Genomic DNA, 18,110 nt, shown 5'->3' on the forward strand with positions numbered 1-18,110 from the left:
TGAGCGCAGCTTAGCAGCCATATGCTCTTGGCTGACAGCTGCTTAAACAGCATCTTTGGCCAGCGGTAAAAAAAAAACCCACCGTCTAATGGGCAGCCATATATGGCTAGCAGGCTGTATTCAGCTTGGGGGGTGGTCATGCAATTCGCACCCCCAAAAACTACTCACTATGTGGACAGAGTTCTTCATCACACAGGTTTGCCCTTTTCCCCTTCCTTTTTTAATATAATTTTTATTAAATTTTCTGTTTTACAGTTTAGAATACCCATTTAAACATCCTTAAAATATCAGTGATTTCCCTTCTTCTCTTTCCATGATTCATTTTGCATACTATAAATCCCTACATATTTGACATAAACTAAACCATTCAGTCGGGACACGGGTGGCGCTGTGGGTTAAATCACAGAGTCTAGGGCTTGCCTATCAGAAGGCTGGTGGTTTGAATCCCTACAATGGGGTGAGCTCCCGTTGCTCGGTCCCTGCTCCTGCCAACCTTGCGGTTCGAAAGCACGCCAAAGTGCAAGTAGATAAATAGGTACCACTCTGGCGGGAAGGTAAATGGCATTTCCGTGTGCTTCTCTGGTTCACCAGAAGTGGCTTAGTCATGCTGGCCACATGACCCAGAAACTATACGCCTGCTCCCTCGGCCAGTAAAGCGAGATGAGCGCCGCAACCCCAGAGTCGTTTGCAACTGGACCTAACAGTCAGGGGTCCCTGTACCTTTAAACTATTCAGTATTCCATTGTTACATCCATCAAAACTTAATGCTGCCAACATTTTCAAGTGTACACCATTTCCCCCCATATATTCAATAATCATTTTTCAATCTTCTCTAAATGTATGCTCTTCTTGTTCTCTTATTCTACCCCCATCATTCTGCCCGGACGCTGAGGTCCAGCGCCGAGGGCCTTCTGGCGGTTCCCTCATTGCGAGAAGCAAAGCTACAGGGAACCAGGCAGAGGGCCTTCTCGGTAGTGGCGCCCACCCTGTGGAACGCCCTTCCAGCAGATGTCAAAGCAATAAACAACTACCTGACATTCAGAAGACATCTTAAGGCAGCCCTGTTCAGGGAAGTTTTTAACGTGTGATTTTACTGTATTTTTGGTTTTTATGGAAGCCGCCCAGAGTGGCTGGGGAGGCCCAGCCAGATGGGCGGGGTATAAATAATAAATTATTATTATTATTATTATTATTCTATATGTTAAGTCTGCAAGCTGTGCATATTTTGTCAGCTTAAGTTGCCATTCTTCTTTAGTTGGGACCTCGCTCGTTTTCCAGCCCATTTTTTTTCTTTAAATGGGGGGGAAAGGCCATCCTGGAAATATAGGGCAAGGGTAACTCTGAACAGAATGTCAAAACAGCCAGCTCCCCTATCTGATCCCATGAAAAATATGTGGGCAGAAGCCACTGGAGATCAGGTGTCAGATCTCTTTGAAGCATCTGAAGAATCAGCAAAAAGACAAACAACTGGCCAACAGTTGATAAGTATCATAGTAACAACAGGAGTTAATTTTTAACTCCGGGGAGGGGGGTGTTGGGTTGGGGGAGAAGCTGTGGCAAATCATTAGAAAAAGCTTTCTCTGTTTTAAAGAAAAACACTTCAGAAGTTCATCGGTGGCGGACAACAACAAGCTCATCCCTCAGGGGAAGGCCACCTCCCGGTGGGGGGCACAACCACAAGTTTGAGTTGTTTGTTTCGCCTCTGACAAATCATACCCAAATTTGTTAATGTGAGCCTAAGGAAACATTGAATCGTTCATTTCAATCTATTTCACTCAGAGTTCTCCCCCTATTACTTGTCTGGTTTGGTTTGAATTTTAGCTGGCATCTTACCAGGGACATGGAAATGGACGGGTAGTATGTGATCGTGACACTGTTTGCAAAGTACAGATCAAAGCGGCTAAGGGCTTATCTGCACCAGTGGTACCTACGCTTCAGGTTACCAACTCCGCTAGCCCAGAAATAGTGCTTCAGGTTAAGAACTTTGCTTCAGGATGAGAACAGAAATCGTGCTTTGGCGGCGCGGCAGCAGCAGGAGGCCCCATTAGCTAAAGTGGTGCTTCAGGTTAAGAACAGTTTCAGGTTAAATTCGGACCTCCGGAACGAATTAAGTACTTAACCTGAGGTACCACTGTAATGGCCGCGGCAGGTGAAAGGAGGGCCACAAGAATGACACAGGAGACTGGTACAGTCATACCTCGGGTTACAGATGGTTCAGGTTATCCGTTTTCACGTTACAGATGCGCCGAAACCCGGAAGTACTGGAATGGGTTATTTCCAGGTTTTGGCGCTCGCGCATGCTCAGAATCACTAAATCATGCTTTGTGCATGGGCAGAAGCACCGAACTGCAACCCGCATGTGCACAGACATGCTGCTGGTTGCGGACGCTGCAGGTTGCGAACGTGCCTCACACACGGATCACATTCGCAACCCGAGCGTCCACTGTATTGGGTTGAATTAGGCCACAACTTTATTGATTACAGGAAAGCGCGGGGGGGGGAGTGGTGGGACAGAAGCAAAACATTTTGGACCCACGCCTAGAAAGTATAGAACAAGCAGAAAACCTCTCAGACCTGCACTTTCTAGCCAGAAATGTAGACGAGCACTAAAAGTCGTAATCTTGCACCCCTGCGGTGGTCAGGGAGAAAGCAGCAGCTAGGACACTAGAAAACCACTTCCCCCATGTTTGTCATTGGCAAACTGTGTCTGTGAGAAGAGCTGAAGGTCTATCGTTGGTACTTAACTCCAAGCAAAATAGCCTGAATGTAGAGGACAAGTTCAAATATTTGAAAGAAGGCACCTTTTGACATATGTGGTGGAAATGTAGGGTTGTAAAAGAATTCTGGGAAATGATATATAATGAACTGGGAAAAAAATGTTTAAAATAACTTGTGGGGAAAACCAGAAGCTTTTTTATTAGGAATTATAGGTGCAGAAATATCGAAGGAGTATAAAAGACTGTTTATGCACACAACAACAGCTGCACAGACGCACTTAGCCCAGAGATGGAAGGAAGAAACAGTTCCCACCAGAGAGGAATGGCCGAGCAAACTGATGGACTATGCAGAGATGGCGAAAATGACTGGGAAAATCAGAAACAAGAAAGATCAGAATTTCAACAAAGAATGGGGGAAATTCATAATTTACCGTGGAGACCACTGTAAACAATAGGATGGCTCATAAAAAACTTTAAAAAAAAAGAAGAAGAATGCCTGCTCCAAAGGTCTTATCTTATCACACTAGGGATTACCGTATTTTTTGCACCATAACACTCACTTTTTTCCTCCTAGAAAGTAAGGGGAAATGTCTGTGCGTGTTATGGAGGGAATGCCTATGGGTGGCATGCCTATGGCTTTTCCTCCTCTAAAAATTATGTGCGTGTTATGGTCGGGTGCGTGTTATAGAGCGAAAAATACGGTATATAGCTATATCTGAAATTTCATGCACATCAGTTAATATCTTGACACTCCTCCACAAAAATAGCTGTTTACTTGGCTGTTTTCCTATGTCATGAAGGCTGAAATTTCAATTCAGTGGAGTGGGATCATGATATTAACTAATATGCATGAAATTTCAGATATAGCTATATAATCCCTAGTGTAGTAAGATAAGACCTTTGGAGCAGGGATTTTCAAAAAAAGTTTTTTATGAACCACCCTTGTAAACAATTGAACTCTTTAGCAGAATTTGAATAGCATTTGTCGTGTAACAAGAACTAGGAATATACGAGATACAGTGGTACCTCGGGTTAAATACTTAATTCATTCTGGAGGTCCGTTCTTAACCTGAAACTGTTCTTAACCTGAAGCACCACTTTAGCTAATGGGACCTCCTGCTGCTCCCACGCTGCCGGAGCACAATTTCTGTTCTTATCCTGAAGCAAAGTTCTTAACCAGAGGTACTATTTCTGGGTTAGCGGAGTCTGTAATCTGAAGCGTATGTAACCTGAAGCGTACCCGAGGTACCACCGTACTTAAAAAACTGGAGTGACTTAAAATATGCAGTGGAAAGGACTAGAAATGGAACCTGCAGAAGGGTGGGTGGAAGCCCAGAGATTTGGGTGAATCTTTGTTTATTTACCTTTTTATTACTTACGCCTCTGAATGTAAACTTTAACTAGTAAAACCAAATAAAAACTATTATAAAAAAGAGGAGAGCTGAAGGTGGCAATCTGCAGGTGATTTTGGACTTGCAGAGTGGCTAAGCTTTCCTGGTGATGGATCTGTTTTTTCGATATCAAGATGCGAATCTTGTTGAGGTTTTCAGCACCGCACCCCACAAAAAACCTCTTTGACAAATTCCTATGAAAACAAAAGGTTAATGTACAAATACAAATATGATTGACCATGAATTCCTTAGGCTTCATTGTATGTTGATCCAGTTCCCTTACAGGTTTTTAATCAAGAGACACGCAGTACATGCCACCCCGGAAAGGTAAATGTCTTTATTTATTTACTTAAATGCAGCTGTCTTAAATTGCATTGGGAATCGGGATCCGATTCCTTTCTCACTCCCGTTTCAGAGAAGAGATTGAGCCAAGCCACTTTTATGAAAGCAAAATAGGCATAGACCTCAAATATCAGTAGCAAATATAAATGTACGTCAGCCCTGGATTTAGGTAAAAAGAAGTAGCGTTAGATCTTCATTACGTGATCTCCTTGGAGTTGTGGGAACAGATAAATTCCACTCGGTCCCATTGTGTGCCTGTAATCTCTGCTGATGAGCATATCCTATTCACAACATTGCTGGCATTTCACATGGGAACAAGGTAACGTAATATAGGAAGCAATAGAGAATCCAACCATTTGGCTTTACTAAACATGTGCATGCGTCTCTGCTGCGTTTTGTAATTTCAGGCCATCTCGTAGTCACCAAAATTATCCGAGAGCTTCTCGTACAGTATTTGCAAATTTCATTTGCGGCAAACACACATTTTTGTTTCATTTCCCATCCCTTTTAGGTTCGTTATTTTACACCTGGTCCGACACATAACACCATTACCAAATAATCAGAGGTTACATGACACTTCTCCTCGTCTATATTATAACACACACAAAAGTATATGTTCAGCAACCATAAATAAATGTTAACCAACACCCTACTTAATACTAACATGCACAGATTAACCTTAAACTTGCAAGTTTAACTTGCAAGGATAACTAATGTAAACCTTTTGGTTAGCATCCACTCAAAATGTTTTCTTCCTCAAGCGGACAGAAAGGTGATGCAAAGGTCAAACTCGTGAAATGGCATTATTTCGCCTCGGCGATTCTGCGGTGCTGAAATGTAAGGAAAACTGAGCACTTCAGTGATCCTTCAAAACTCAAGTCCATTAGGAACATGGCAAAATTCCTTCTAGGGAGTCAAACAAGTGGTCCATCTAGCAGCAATTCATTGTGGTTTTGGGCAGAAAACAACCTGTCCTACTTTGAGATGCTGGAGATTGAATCTGGGGTCCCCCCCCATTCCACCGAGTTATGACCCTTCCCCATTGCTGCTTTGCCATGCCCTGCTGCGGTCAGTTGTCTCCTCCTGATGGGGACGTTGTTGTTCAACGTCTTTACAAATGACTTGGATGAAAGGTTTGAGGGAATGTTCATCAAATTTGCAGATGGCACCAAACTGGGAGGGGTTGCTAATGCCACAAAAGACAGAATCAGGATTCAAAATGACCTTAACAGATTGGAGCACTGGGCCCAGGTTAATAGAATGAATTTCAATAGGGACAAAAAAACAAACAAACCCACGGTTTACTGTTGAATTGTAACAAATGGCAATCAGGTTTTCTGTGGGTTGACGTTTCCTCCAATTCAACCGCCGACTAGAGTTGCCATACATCTGGAATTTCACAGACATGTCCAGGGCGAATTTTGGAAAATTGAGATTCATTTCCTAAAAAATGGTTCAGATCCATTCTCATATACACATATAGTGGCACATTTCCTGAACTTTGATGACTACCTTGTCTAGGTATTTGCCTATTCCGTCCACTGGTGCAAACTTACCTGCCTTTTTATTGTATGAAGCTCCTGTAGGAATTCAAGCCAAAATAATCCAGTAACTTCCTCATATCCTTATTATTATCTCTGTCTGTAACTGTATTGGATTTGGAAGTTGTTTTTATATACAGTGGTACCTCAGGTTAACCAGAAACTCTTCATAACCTGAGGACCACATTAGCTAAGGGGCCTCCTGCTGCTGCTGCCCCGCCGCTGCCCGATTTCTGTTCTCATCCTGAGGTAAAGTTCTTAACCCAAGGTACTATTTCTGAGTTAGCGGAGTCTGTAACCTGAAACGTCTGTAACCTGAGGTACCACTGTATAAAATATATAAGGGTCTGGAAACCGTGCCTTACAAGGAGCGCTTGAAGGAGCTTGGCATGTTTAGCCTGGAAAAGAGGAGACTCAGAGGAGATATGATAGCCATCTTCAAATATCTTAAGCACAGACGACACCAAACTGGGAGGGGTAGCTAATTCCACAGAAGTCAGAAGCAGGATTCAAATGACCTTAACAGATCGGAGCACTGGGCGCAAGCTAACAGAATGAATTTCAATAGGGACAAATGTACTTAGGCAGGAAGAATTAGATGCACAAATCTAGGGTCGGGGACAGCTGGACTACTAGCAGTACATGTGAAAAGGATTTAGGGGTCTTGGTGGACCCCTAGATTAACATGAGTCCACAGTGTGATGCCACAGCACAAAAAGCTATCGCTATTCCAGGCTGCATCAACAGAAATATTGTGTCCAGATCAAGGGAAGGAATAGTACCACTCAATCATGCCTTGGCCAGACCACACCAATTTTGGGCCGAACAATTTAAAAGGGATGTTGACAAGCTGGAATGTGTGCAGATGAAGGCAACCAAGATGATCAAGGGTCTGGAAATGAACCTCCACGGGGTGAGCTCCCGTTGCTCTGTCCCAGCTCCTGCCAACCTAGCAGTTCGAAGGCATGCCAGTGCAAGTAGATAAATAGGCACCACTGCGGCAGGAAGGTAAACAGCGTTTCCATGCACTCTGGTTTCCGTCACGCTGTCCCGTTGCACCAGAAGCGGTTTAGTCCTGCTGGCCACATGACCCCGAAAGCTGTCTGTGGACAAATGCCGGCTCCCTCGGCCTGAAAGTGTTAGCACCGCAACCCCATGGTCGCCTTTGACTGGACTTAACTATCCAGAGGTCCTTTACCTCCCATACAGGCTCGCTCAAATGCTTTGAGCTGCTGAGCTGGCACCATTCCTCATTTGTAAGAAAATCTATATTCTAGTGTAGCAGCACCTGCACTCTGGAACGCCCTGCCGATTAATACCAGGCAGGTGTCTTCACTGTACTATTTTTGGTCTGTGCTAAAAAAAAAAAAAATGTTTAGACAAGCATACTCAGATGCCTAGAATGTTCATGTGTGCTTAAATTTTATTTTAGTTTATTTCTGACTTTTATTTATGAATGTTTTAAATAGCTGTTTCTAACAGTTTTGACTGATATTATTATTTTATTTGTTTTGTTTTGTGAACCACTTTGTTTTCTTCTATCAAGTGGTGTATAAATTTTCTGAATTGTGAATTATTATTATTATTATTACACATGGCCATCTTATACTAAAGCTTTTGCATATATATAGAGAGGGGGGGGACGCGGGTGGTGCTGTGGGTTAAACCACAGAGCCTAGGACTTGCTGATTAGAAGGTCGGCAGTTCGAATCCCCGCGATGGGGTGAGCTCCTGTTGCTTGGTCCCTGCTCCTGCCAACCTAGCAATTCCCACTCCAGCGGGAAGGTAAACAGCGTTTCCGTGTGCTGCTCTAGTTCACCAGAAGCAGCTTAGTCATGCTGGTCACATGCTGGCTAGGGGCTAGGGGCTAGGGGCTAGGGGCTAGGGTCTAGGCCTATTCTGACATTTCCATTCCACCTTAAGGAACAGGCATGTGGAATTGTTGTGTGTCATATGTCAGTTTACATTCCAGCTCAGTATGCTGGGAACTTCCGTTGGTTAGGGGTTAGAGGTTAAGGATTAAGGGTTAGGGGTTGAGGGTCAAGGGGTCAGGGGTCAGGGGTTAAGGGTTAAGGGTTAATGGTTAATGGCTAAGGGCTAGGGGCTAGGGGCTACGCCTATTCTGCGTGCGCAGTTCACTCTGCTAATAGCGTGCCCTGGCTTTTGAAGCTCAGGTCGCTGATGTATGTTGGAGCACGGGCCGATGGAAGGAGATGGCAGAGCTGGCCTCCCTGCCCTCTGCATGTCAACAGAGTCATTGGGGAAGCGCGACTGATTCCCCTGCACAGGGTGGAGGGGCCAGGGGCGTGCCTTTCTGCTTCCTTCCCAAAGTCTAGTTAGCATTTGCCCAGCATTGAGAAGGAGGCAGAAGGTCTCTAGGACACTACCGGATCCCTCGTTCCTCTTTCCCCAAACCTGGTGAATCCCTTACCCAACTTTGGGAAGGCGGTGAGAGGGCTGGTGTGCTGGTCCTGGGGGCTACCAAGAGGTGAGGTCCGAGTCCAGTCCGAGGTCGATGGTGCGGTATGGAGGCTGTCCTTCAAAGTTGAAGCAGGGTCCAAGGCAGGGAGTCGGGTGAGGTCAGGAACTCTGGCAGAAGAGCAGGACAGGGTACAGGCAGGAACAGACTACCAACAACATTGCTCCTGCAACCTGGGACTGGGGTTGACTGGCTTTTCTCTGCCCCGAGGCATAGGGCGACCCCAGTCCACAGGTGACTCACCTCTCCTGGCCTGGAGGCGAGCACTCCTCCTGTGGGAACTCACTTCTCTCCGCCTCTCTGCTTTGAGCCTCTGCAGCTCAGGAGAGGCTGAAGGGTTACTGGACCCAGAGGCAACCTCAGCTTCCCCTGACGGGGCTGAGAGTGGAGCACCTGCAGGCAATGGGTCCTCCATCATCTCAGGAGCCAGAGGAGACTCAACTGGTGCCTGCACCTGAGGATCCAGCACAGGTGAGGACCCTTCAGGCTCAGGCCCCAGCCCCGGCTCAGCTGGTTCTGGAGGTGGGGACTCCTGTGCAGGCTGGGATTCTTCAAGTTCAGCCTCTGAGTCCGAATCCCAGACCATCACAGCTGCGCTGTCAAATCTTGGCCCCACAAAGGGTGCCATATTACCTGAGTCCGCTGCTGGTCTGCGAGCAACTTTGGTTAAATTTATCTGTGTCTTGCCCACGGCACATTGGGACACATTTTGCTGTGTAGATCAGTGTTTCCCAACCTTGTGCCTCCAGCTGTTTTTGGACTACAATTCCCATCATCCCTTGCCACTGGTCTTGCTGGTCAGGGATGATGGGAGTTGTAGTTCAAAAACAGCTGGAGGCACAAGGTTGGGAAACACTGGTGTAGATGTTACTTCTTTGCAGAATAAGGTGCAAATGGGTGGGCGTGGGTCCACGGACTCCCAACACGTTTATCATAACATCTACACAGAGCTTGTGGGGAATTTGCAGCAGAGGTGTGAAACGTACGCTGTGAAGGTGAACCTATTTGTGACGGTACCGATCTGCAAAAAGATATTGGTTTTTATATTTACTTTTATAAGTTTATTTATTTGGTTTTTCAGATTAAAGTTTTACAATCACATATCCATAGATTCATGTTTTAAATATAGGTAAAAGGTTCGCCAGATCCCTTGAGAGTTGCTTAAACTCGGCTATGAGAATGAGCAACTAATCTTAAACATCTTGCCATTCCCTCCTGGTTTATAAAGCAATCTATTTCACTCTGGATTCCTCTTTTTAAAGTTTCTGTTTGGCAAAAAGACGGGAATACTCAAGCACCACAATCTCCAAAGATTATGCTTCCTATAATTACTGTCCTCTTTACTTAAAGCATTATATATTGTTTTACTTGCAGGAGGGTTCAACAATGCCGTTCTTATTGCAACTTCAATTATCTTGGATACATACCCAAATTTAATTTATAACCAATTCCAGTGGTGCTTTATTAAAGGGGCTCTGGATAATTCTTAATTACCAAGGTCAAAAACAAAGGGGTCTGTCTAAGTGGTTTGTCTAGACATAAGAATCATTTACATAAAGCACCCACAGATCTGCAACTGTGTCAAAAAAAAAAAAATACATGTGCTTAAGAATAGCCTCCAAGATGTCAGCCAAAGTATATTTCATAATTCCCCTTTCCAAAAATAGTGGTGGAGGAAATGAAAAGTCTCCGTCTAGCTGTATGTGCTGTGAACAGTGGGGCGTTGAGATTTCAGGGTTTTTTGTGTGTTTTTTTTACTTTATCACTGCCAAATCCTGATACAACTGACTGGACATCAATTGCAGTGATAGAGAGAAAATGAGGGATGCATTAAGCAATATTGTAGCCAGAGTTTGAGAGAGAGAGAGAGAGAGAGAGAGAGAGAGAGAGAGAGAGAGAGAGAGAGAGAGAGAGGGAACAGACCCTGATCACTGATCTTTCTATGTGGAGGCCAGAACTTAAGTATGTTCAAGCACTCGGCATGATTTGAATTTGCAGTGGCAGGGTGACCCGAGAGCACGAGACGAGCGGCAAATATAACAGCTCTTTCAAAACAGTTGGCACTCCGGCTCATGTCATTTCCCGTTCAGAAGCAGCAAGACAGCTGCACTTTGCACTGCAGCCAGCCACTTCTGGCCGGCTGCCAGGACAGTTTTGCAAGTTTCTACTGTACGGCGTCAAAGCGAACCTTCCCTTGTAAAACAAAAAGCAAAAAACAAACAAACTGCCTTTCCCTTCTTTAAAATATGAACTTTGCAAGGATCAAGAAGCAGCGGAAGGCGAAAGGCCACGTTCAAATTGCTGCAGTCTGTTTTCGGGGGCTGACAAGCTTGTGACTGTGAAGAATCTAGAGACACGAAGGCATCCGGTGTAGGAGGAAGCCTTTTTGAGATCTCTCCCAGAGTTGTTGTTCCTCTAGTTGTTGTTCTTATCATCATCATCATCATCATTATCAAATTTCTATACCTTTACCTGAGGATCACAGGGCGCTTTACAAAGTTCAGTTGTGGTGATGGAGCGTTGCCATCCAATATTTCTCTGATGAAAATAAAGGTAAAGGTAAAGGGATTAGGTCCAGTCGTGGCCGACTCTGGGGTTGCAGCGCTCATCTCGCTTTATTGGCCGAGAGAGCCGGAGTACAGCTTCCGGGTCACGTGGCCAGCATGACTAAGCCACTTCTGGCGAACCAGAGCAGCGCACGGAAACACCGTTTACCTTCCCGCTAGAGCGGTACCTATTTATCTACTTGCACTTTGATGTGCTTTCGAACTGCTAGGTTGGCAGGAGCTGGGACCAAGCAACGGGAGCTCACCCCGTCGCGGGGATTCGAACCGCTGACCTTCTGATGGGCAAGCCCTAGGCTCTGTGGTTTAACCACAGCATCCCAACCTGCATCCCACTGAATGGTTTAGTTCATGTAAAATATGCAGGGATGTATAGTATGAAAAATGAACCACAGAAATTTTGAATATTTTGAAATATAATTTAGAAAATTTGAAATATGGCAACCTTAGTCTGAAGGATGAGCAGCTATCTGAGAAATCCCAACCTGCTTTTGGGGTAGCTTATAGCACATGACCCGGAAAGCTGTCTGTGGACAAACGCCCGCTCCCTTGGCCTGAAGCCGCAAGCCTTTGACTGGACTTAACCGTCCAGGGGTCCTTTACCTTTTACCTAGACATTTTATCTAGTAGAAAATTCTGGTCTCCTAGTTGGATTGCCAGGTTTCTTTCAAAATGGATCCAGGAACTTCTAATCTTTACCCAAAATGTAGCTCTAAGTTTTGGAAAGAAAGAGAGAGAGTAGGCCACACAGTCACCAACTACTGTTGTTTAATGTATTTTTAAAAAGGGACTCTCTCCGCATAACTTCGCCAAGATATTATTTCCTCCTCTCGTTTCTCTGTACACCGAAGAAAGTCCCCTAACTGTGGAAGAGGTCAACCTGTTCCTTTGCCTTTCTTGTCCATCACATCAAGTGATACTCTCCTGATCATAAGATTAAGCTGAGTCACAGGATGTGTGCCCTCAGGATGTTTCTTAAGCTATTCTGGAGCTGAGTGGATTAGACTGGCACCCTGCGTTTCGCCTAAGAGAGTACAAAGCCCAAGAGGTCAACAGTGTTTCAGGGAAGTTAATTGAAATCAACCAAATGAGACAATCCAGTTCCTACCATAACTACTCATATAGGTAACCAATTTTCAGCTATAATGATTCAATTGTCATTAGCCGTAATTGGGACTCTAGTACACAGGAGAAGGTTACAGTGAAGATGGAGAAGGGAGAGCTTTGGACAAGTGACTACCCCTGGTTTTACTCTTTTAAGCATTTGTAGTGGTGTAGTCACTGTCTGAGCCAACAATTTTCAGAGTGAATTTGTAGCTGACTGCACCTTTGGCCGCATGTCACTATTATTAGTGAGTGTGAGGTTTTGCTTTCAATACGAGTGGCAAGTTGAGCCTGAACTGAGAAAAGTTATGCAACTATAGTTGCACCCATTATGATAATTTATGAGACATGGGCGGCGCTGTGGTCTAAACCACCGAGTCTCTTGGGCTTGCCAATCAGAAGGTTGGCGGTTCGAATCCCCACAACAGGGTGAGCTCCCATTGCTCTGTCCCAGCTTCTGCCAACCTAGCAGTTAAAAATCACACCAGTACAAGTAGATAAACAGGTACCGCTGTGGCAGGAAGGTAAATGGCGTTTCTGTGCGCTCTGGTTCCCGTCACGGTGTTCTGTTGCGCCAGAAGCAGCTTAGTCATGCTGACCACATGACCCGGAAAGCTGTCTGTGGACAAACGCCAGCTCCCTCAGCCTGAAAGTGAGTTGTTGTTGTTGTTGTTAATCCATCCCTAGCATTGCATAATTCTGATCTCATGGAAGAATAGACTAGAAGAGTACCTACACGTCTGCCTGAGTGATGGTAAACCCAGATATTGTGATGAATTTTTGTCTGCGACTAATGACTGCAGGGCAACCTTTGATCAGAGACTATCCAAAATTTCTTTAAGATGTACAGTTTTCTCCCCTAATGACACTGCTGTGCAGTTTTGTAATGTGTGTACTCAGATCAGCCCCTTCTGATTATAATAATTCCATAGGTATAGTATTTTATGTGTTTGGGATGGCAAGACTAAATGTGGCAGTGGCCATGCCTTTCCTCTCGTAACTTTCCCCTTCTAAGATGGAAAGGATAAAGTGCACTGAAGGATGTTTTCAATTAAAACAAGAACACTGAGTAAACACGAGTCCCCATTTCTTTGGCAAGAGAAAGGTTTCGGAGTAACACGCAAGAGTTCAAGCAGTTCATAAGGGGATCTTTATCACACAGGAATGTCTTCTAGCTGAATGACCAGGAAGGATATTTTGGAAATAAGTCACGTGAGTTTATAGGGTTTATAGGGCCTTCAGAAATGCAATGTACCAAACAACCTCAAGCAGGGTTATGAATTGTCGTGCCCTTGACTCTCCATGACATAAGCTCTGCAGAGACAGTAGCCCCTGCTCTTGTTGCTAGAGAGTTTGCCTCCTAGGAGACAAAAAGTCAATGTTGTAGTTGCTCAATTCCAACACACCAAGTTATCCAAGTGGACCACAGAGCAATCTCTCTCTCCCTTTCTCTCCATCTTCTCTCATTCCCTGACTTTCATTTGCCTGTACTGAAATACAGTTTGTTAGTTTGGACCCATTCTCCAATCTGTTAAGGTCATCATGAAATGAATCCCAATTCTGCCTTCTGCAGCAGGGAGTTCCAGTTTACGCCTTCAGTGAAGATGATGAGGATGATAAATAATAATAATAATAATAATAATAATAGGTGTGGTGGTTAAGAGCACTGGACTCGTAATCTGGTGAACCGGGTTCGCTTCCCCGCTCCTCCACATGCAGCTGCTGAGTGACCTTGGGCTAGTCACACTTCTCTGAAGTCTCTTAGCCTCACTCACCTCACAGAGTGTTTGTTGTAAGGAAGGAAGGGAAAGGAGATTGTGAGCCGCTTTGAGACTCCTTAGGGTAGTGATGACGCGGGATATCAAATCCAAACTCTGATGATGATGATGATGATGATGATGATGATGATGATGATAATAATAATAATAATAATAATAATAATAATAATAATAATAATAATAATTTATTTATACCCTAGCCACTCTGGGTGGCTTTGAGCAAAATATTAAAAATACAATAAAACATCAGACATCTAAAACTTCCCTAAACAGGGCTGCCTTCAGGTGTCTCCTAAAAGTCGGATAGCTGTTTATTTCCCTGACATCTGATGGGAGGGCGTTCCGCAGGGCGGGTGCCACCACCGAGAAGGCCCTCTGCCTAGTTCCCTGTAACTTCGCTTCTCGCAGTGAGCAAACCACCAGAAGGCCCTCAGAGCTGGACCTCAGTGTCCAGGCTGAACGATGGAGTGGTTACACTGGGCCGAGGCAGTTTATGTGGAGGTTTGACATGATCCTTCTCCACCCCCTGCTGTCTGACCATGCGTTCCAGGAACATGTCAAAAGGGCTCCTACGTTCTCATTTAACCATATGTCACACTGATTCTAGTCTGCGCTAAATCATAAACCAAATGTGTGCTATTGTCTTGAATCGAGCATTATTATATATATATTTCAAGGTTACACTACCTTTCTAAAGAACAGGAATGCTGTTGAAATTTCAGCAGGCCTCTGCCTTCATTTTCCCTTTAAGTCACTTGTTACAAAAGACGGGGAAATGTTACTAGAATGCTGGCATGCCGGCTGCGGCATGAGTAATAATGTTTTCTCTTGATATGTTCCAAGTATCATTGAGGCTTCCCGAGCCATTTGTTTCTTGAGAGCACTTAGGAGCTCAATAAAGCACCTTTATCGCAAGCCAGCATGAGGCCTCTCCCTCCTGGGCTGGCAACCTTTCAGAAACCGTGCGTATCTTCATGTGACGTTCGCCAAACTGCCGTGCACTTGAACATTCCTGCTCTCAGACTGCTTCCAGCTACTGTTGCCGTCTGGGGAGGCCACGTTTCGTATCACACCGTGGTCAACACAATCCTCTAGGTAATACCTTTCCCTTCCTCTCTCCCCTCCTTTCCCAGGAGCTGGAACAAAATGCATTTCATGTGACTATGTCCCGGCCCCTCTATGCTCCATTTACTTTAGTACAAACATACTGTACCGGCCGAAAATATTTTGCAAATACGGCCAGCAGCATCGCCGAGAAGCGTTCGAATTTTTATATGTTGGTGTTGCTTTTTAATTGCCTTCGTTTAACTGGGCACAAGATTTCGCTATCTAATGTCTCGGGAACACAATGATCCTCCCAGGGGAGAAGGGGGGAGAGGGAGGAAGAACTGCAAAATATAAATGAAGGTTACATGGCGTGGAGAAATGGAACGCGGTATTTCACTTTGTGTTAAGCACCACTCCAGCACCTGTAATTAACTGCAAATCACTAGGTGGAAGTCAATCCTCCTACTTTATTAAACTGGGCATGTTTTACCTCAATAGCGGAGAGTGTGTTCATAGCCCTAGCAGGAACTAGCTAAATCTGTGAGATTCTCCCTGCAAGCGCCTGTGATCCATGGCCTCCTGCACGTCAGAACGACTAATGCCCCTTCTGTTTATCACGAAACCTCACAGTACTGTTCCAATATTCATGCAAAATTCAGGTGTTTTGGGCAATATCTCTGGATACACTATGAACTGGTCCAAATCGGAGTTGGTGGTTAATAGGAAATAACTTTTTGGTTCAACCGTTTAAACAATACCAATTTCACTTTTGCAAGGACAACGCAGAATATCTAGGCATACTATTTGCCATGGACAAATTCAATGATATTTGGAATCCAAATGCAATAGGTTAAGATCTGGTGAAGTACAATAACTACCTTGTAAAGTATACAGTTTTGGGGTTTTCCCCCCTCCCCACTTTAATTTCCCTTCTACACTTGTACCTCTGGTTACAAACTTAATTCCTTCCGGAGGTCCGTTCTTAACCTGAAACCGTTTTTAAGCTGAGGTACCACTTTAGCTAATGGGGCCCCCCACTGGCACCACACCACTGCCACATGATTTCTGTTCTCATCCTGAAGTACAGTTCTTAACCCGAGGTACTACATCTGGGTTAGCAGAGGCTATAACCCAAAGGGTTTGTAACCCGAGGTGTTTGTAACCTGAGGTACCACTGTACCTGTTTCTTTTTTTCTTTTTCTCTCTTTTATTTACATCTCACAATGTTTAGTGCACATATAATTATGTACTTTCTGAACTTTCAATAAAGATGTTTAAAAACTATATTTTTTAAGACTAATGCTTCTCAGGTTCTAGACATTATTTTTTTTAAAAAAAAGATAGCTGCTGAAATATGCTAACAAATGTCACCGCACACCAAATGTCATATGCAATAATGTGCTCGTTCTCTCCAATTGGCGAGAAGCTGACAGTGGCATCTGGGAGCTGGATTTCCTAGGAAGTGTCATAAAGCATGGTTGCTTCCACACATCTCTATGAGGCTGGGGTATCTTCTTCCCAAACTCTGTTGGGATGAGGCCGAGCCTCCACAATTGTGTGCAGCACTTCACAGCGGCGGCGGCAAGCCTCGTCAGACCTTGCAGCGGTGGTGGCAAGCTTTGCCAGACCTCGTGGCGGCAGCAGCAAGCCTCACTGGTCCTTGCAGAAGTGGCAGCAGTGGGCTTTGATGGGCCTCGCAGGGGTGGCAGCGGACCTCGATGGGCCTTGCAGTGGTGGGGGCAGGCCTTGCAGGGCCTCGTGGCAACAGCAGGCCTTGCCAGACTTCCTCCCAGGCGTAGAGGAAGGGGGTACGGTGAGGGCGGGTCACCCTGGATGTCACCACTCAGGGGGGTGACAAAATGCCAGGAGGCAATCATCGCAGGGCCTGCAGTGCGCCCGAGCCACGCATCTCTCCTGGGTGGTGGCTTGGGCACCCGCAGGCTCCGTGCTGCCCCAAACGGTCCACCCACTTCCTCTCCTTCAGCTGTAGGGCAGCTGAGTGGGAGGAGGCAGGCAGACTCCTCTGAGGCACCACGGAGTGTTCTGCCCTGGCTCGCCCCATGGATGGCTGGCCCTGCCCCTGGGCACAGGGCACACACACTGCCCCAGGCGCCCGATCGGCTTGCTCCGCCACTGCATCCTCCCACTACTAGTCTCCTCCACACACACAACACGCATAACGTCTCATCTGCATGATGAGCCCCCTCATTGTTGGATGCAAGTTGGCACCTCTGCTTCCACGCTAGTGATGTCACAACTTTTCATGATGAACTGAAAGCTGGATTTTAATTTCCTGTAGCACTTAATATACGATATTATCGGGCCAAACCAACCTCGATGGTCGAGATCTTTCCATAATGTGTACTCAAGCATATGTCTCATTCAGCGAAGATCCTCTGCAACTTGAATTAGAAGCTTCCTCTTTGTGGCTTCAGACTCTAATTGTTTAATCTTCACAATATAAGGGCTTATATAAGGGACGCGGGTGGCGCTGTGGTCTAAACCACTGAGCTTCTTGGGCTTGCTGATTGGAAGGTCGGCGGTTCAAATCCCTGCAATGGGGTGAGCTCCCATTGCTCTGTCCCAGCTCCTGCCAACCTTACAGTTTGAAAGCATGCCAGTGCAAGTAGATAATTAGGTACTGCTTTGGCAGGAAGGTAAATGGCATTTCCGTGCATTCTGGCTTCCGTCACGGTGTCCTGTTGTGCCAGAAGCGGTTTAGTCGTGCTGGCCACATGACCCAGAAAGCTGTCTGTGGACAAATGCCAGCTTCCTTGGTCTGAAAGCGAGATGAGCACCACAACCTCATAGTCACCTTTGACTGGACTTAACTGTCCAGGGGTCCTTTACCTTTACCTTTTATCTTTACATATCTGGCCTACTGAAACCATAAGACCAAGAACTGTTCCCAAGAGAAAGCGAGATCTCAGTTCATATGCAGAGGAAAAGCATACCAGCAAAAATGGAAAGAAAATGGAAAAGCACAGGGACTCCTCAAAGTATCTCGAAATAACTCTTCTTTGCTGTGACAGTTCTTATTCCCATGCACAAAAGCAAGAACTGCCAAACCTGTGGTCAAGGGAGAATTTCCGCATTAATATTATGCTGCCAGCATCCATATGACTTCTTTTGTCTTCCTCTGGTCCA

The sequence above is a fragment of the Podarcis melisellensis genome, assembly GCF_964234715.1.
Source record: "Podarcis melisellensis genome assembly, chromosome: 10".
NCBI classification, from domain to species: Eukaryota; Metazoa; Chordata; class Lepidosauria; order Squamata; family Lacertidae; genus Podarcis; species Podarcis melisellensis.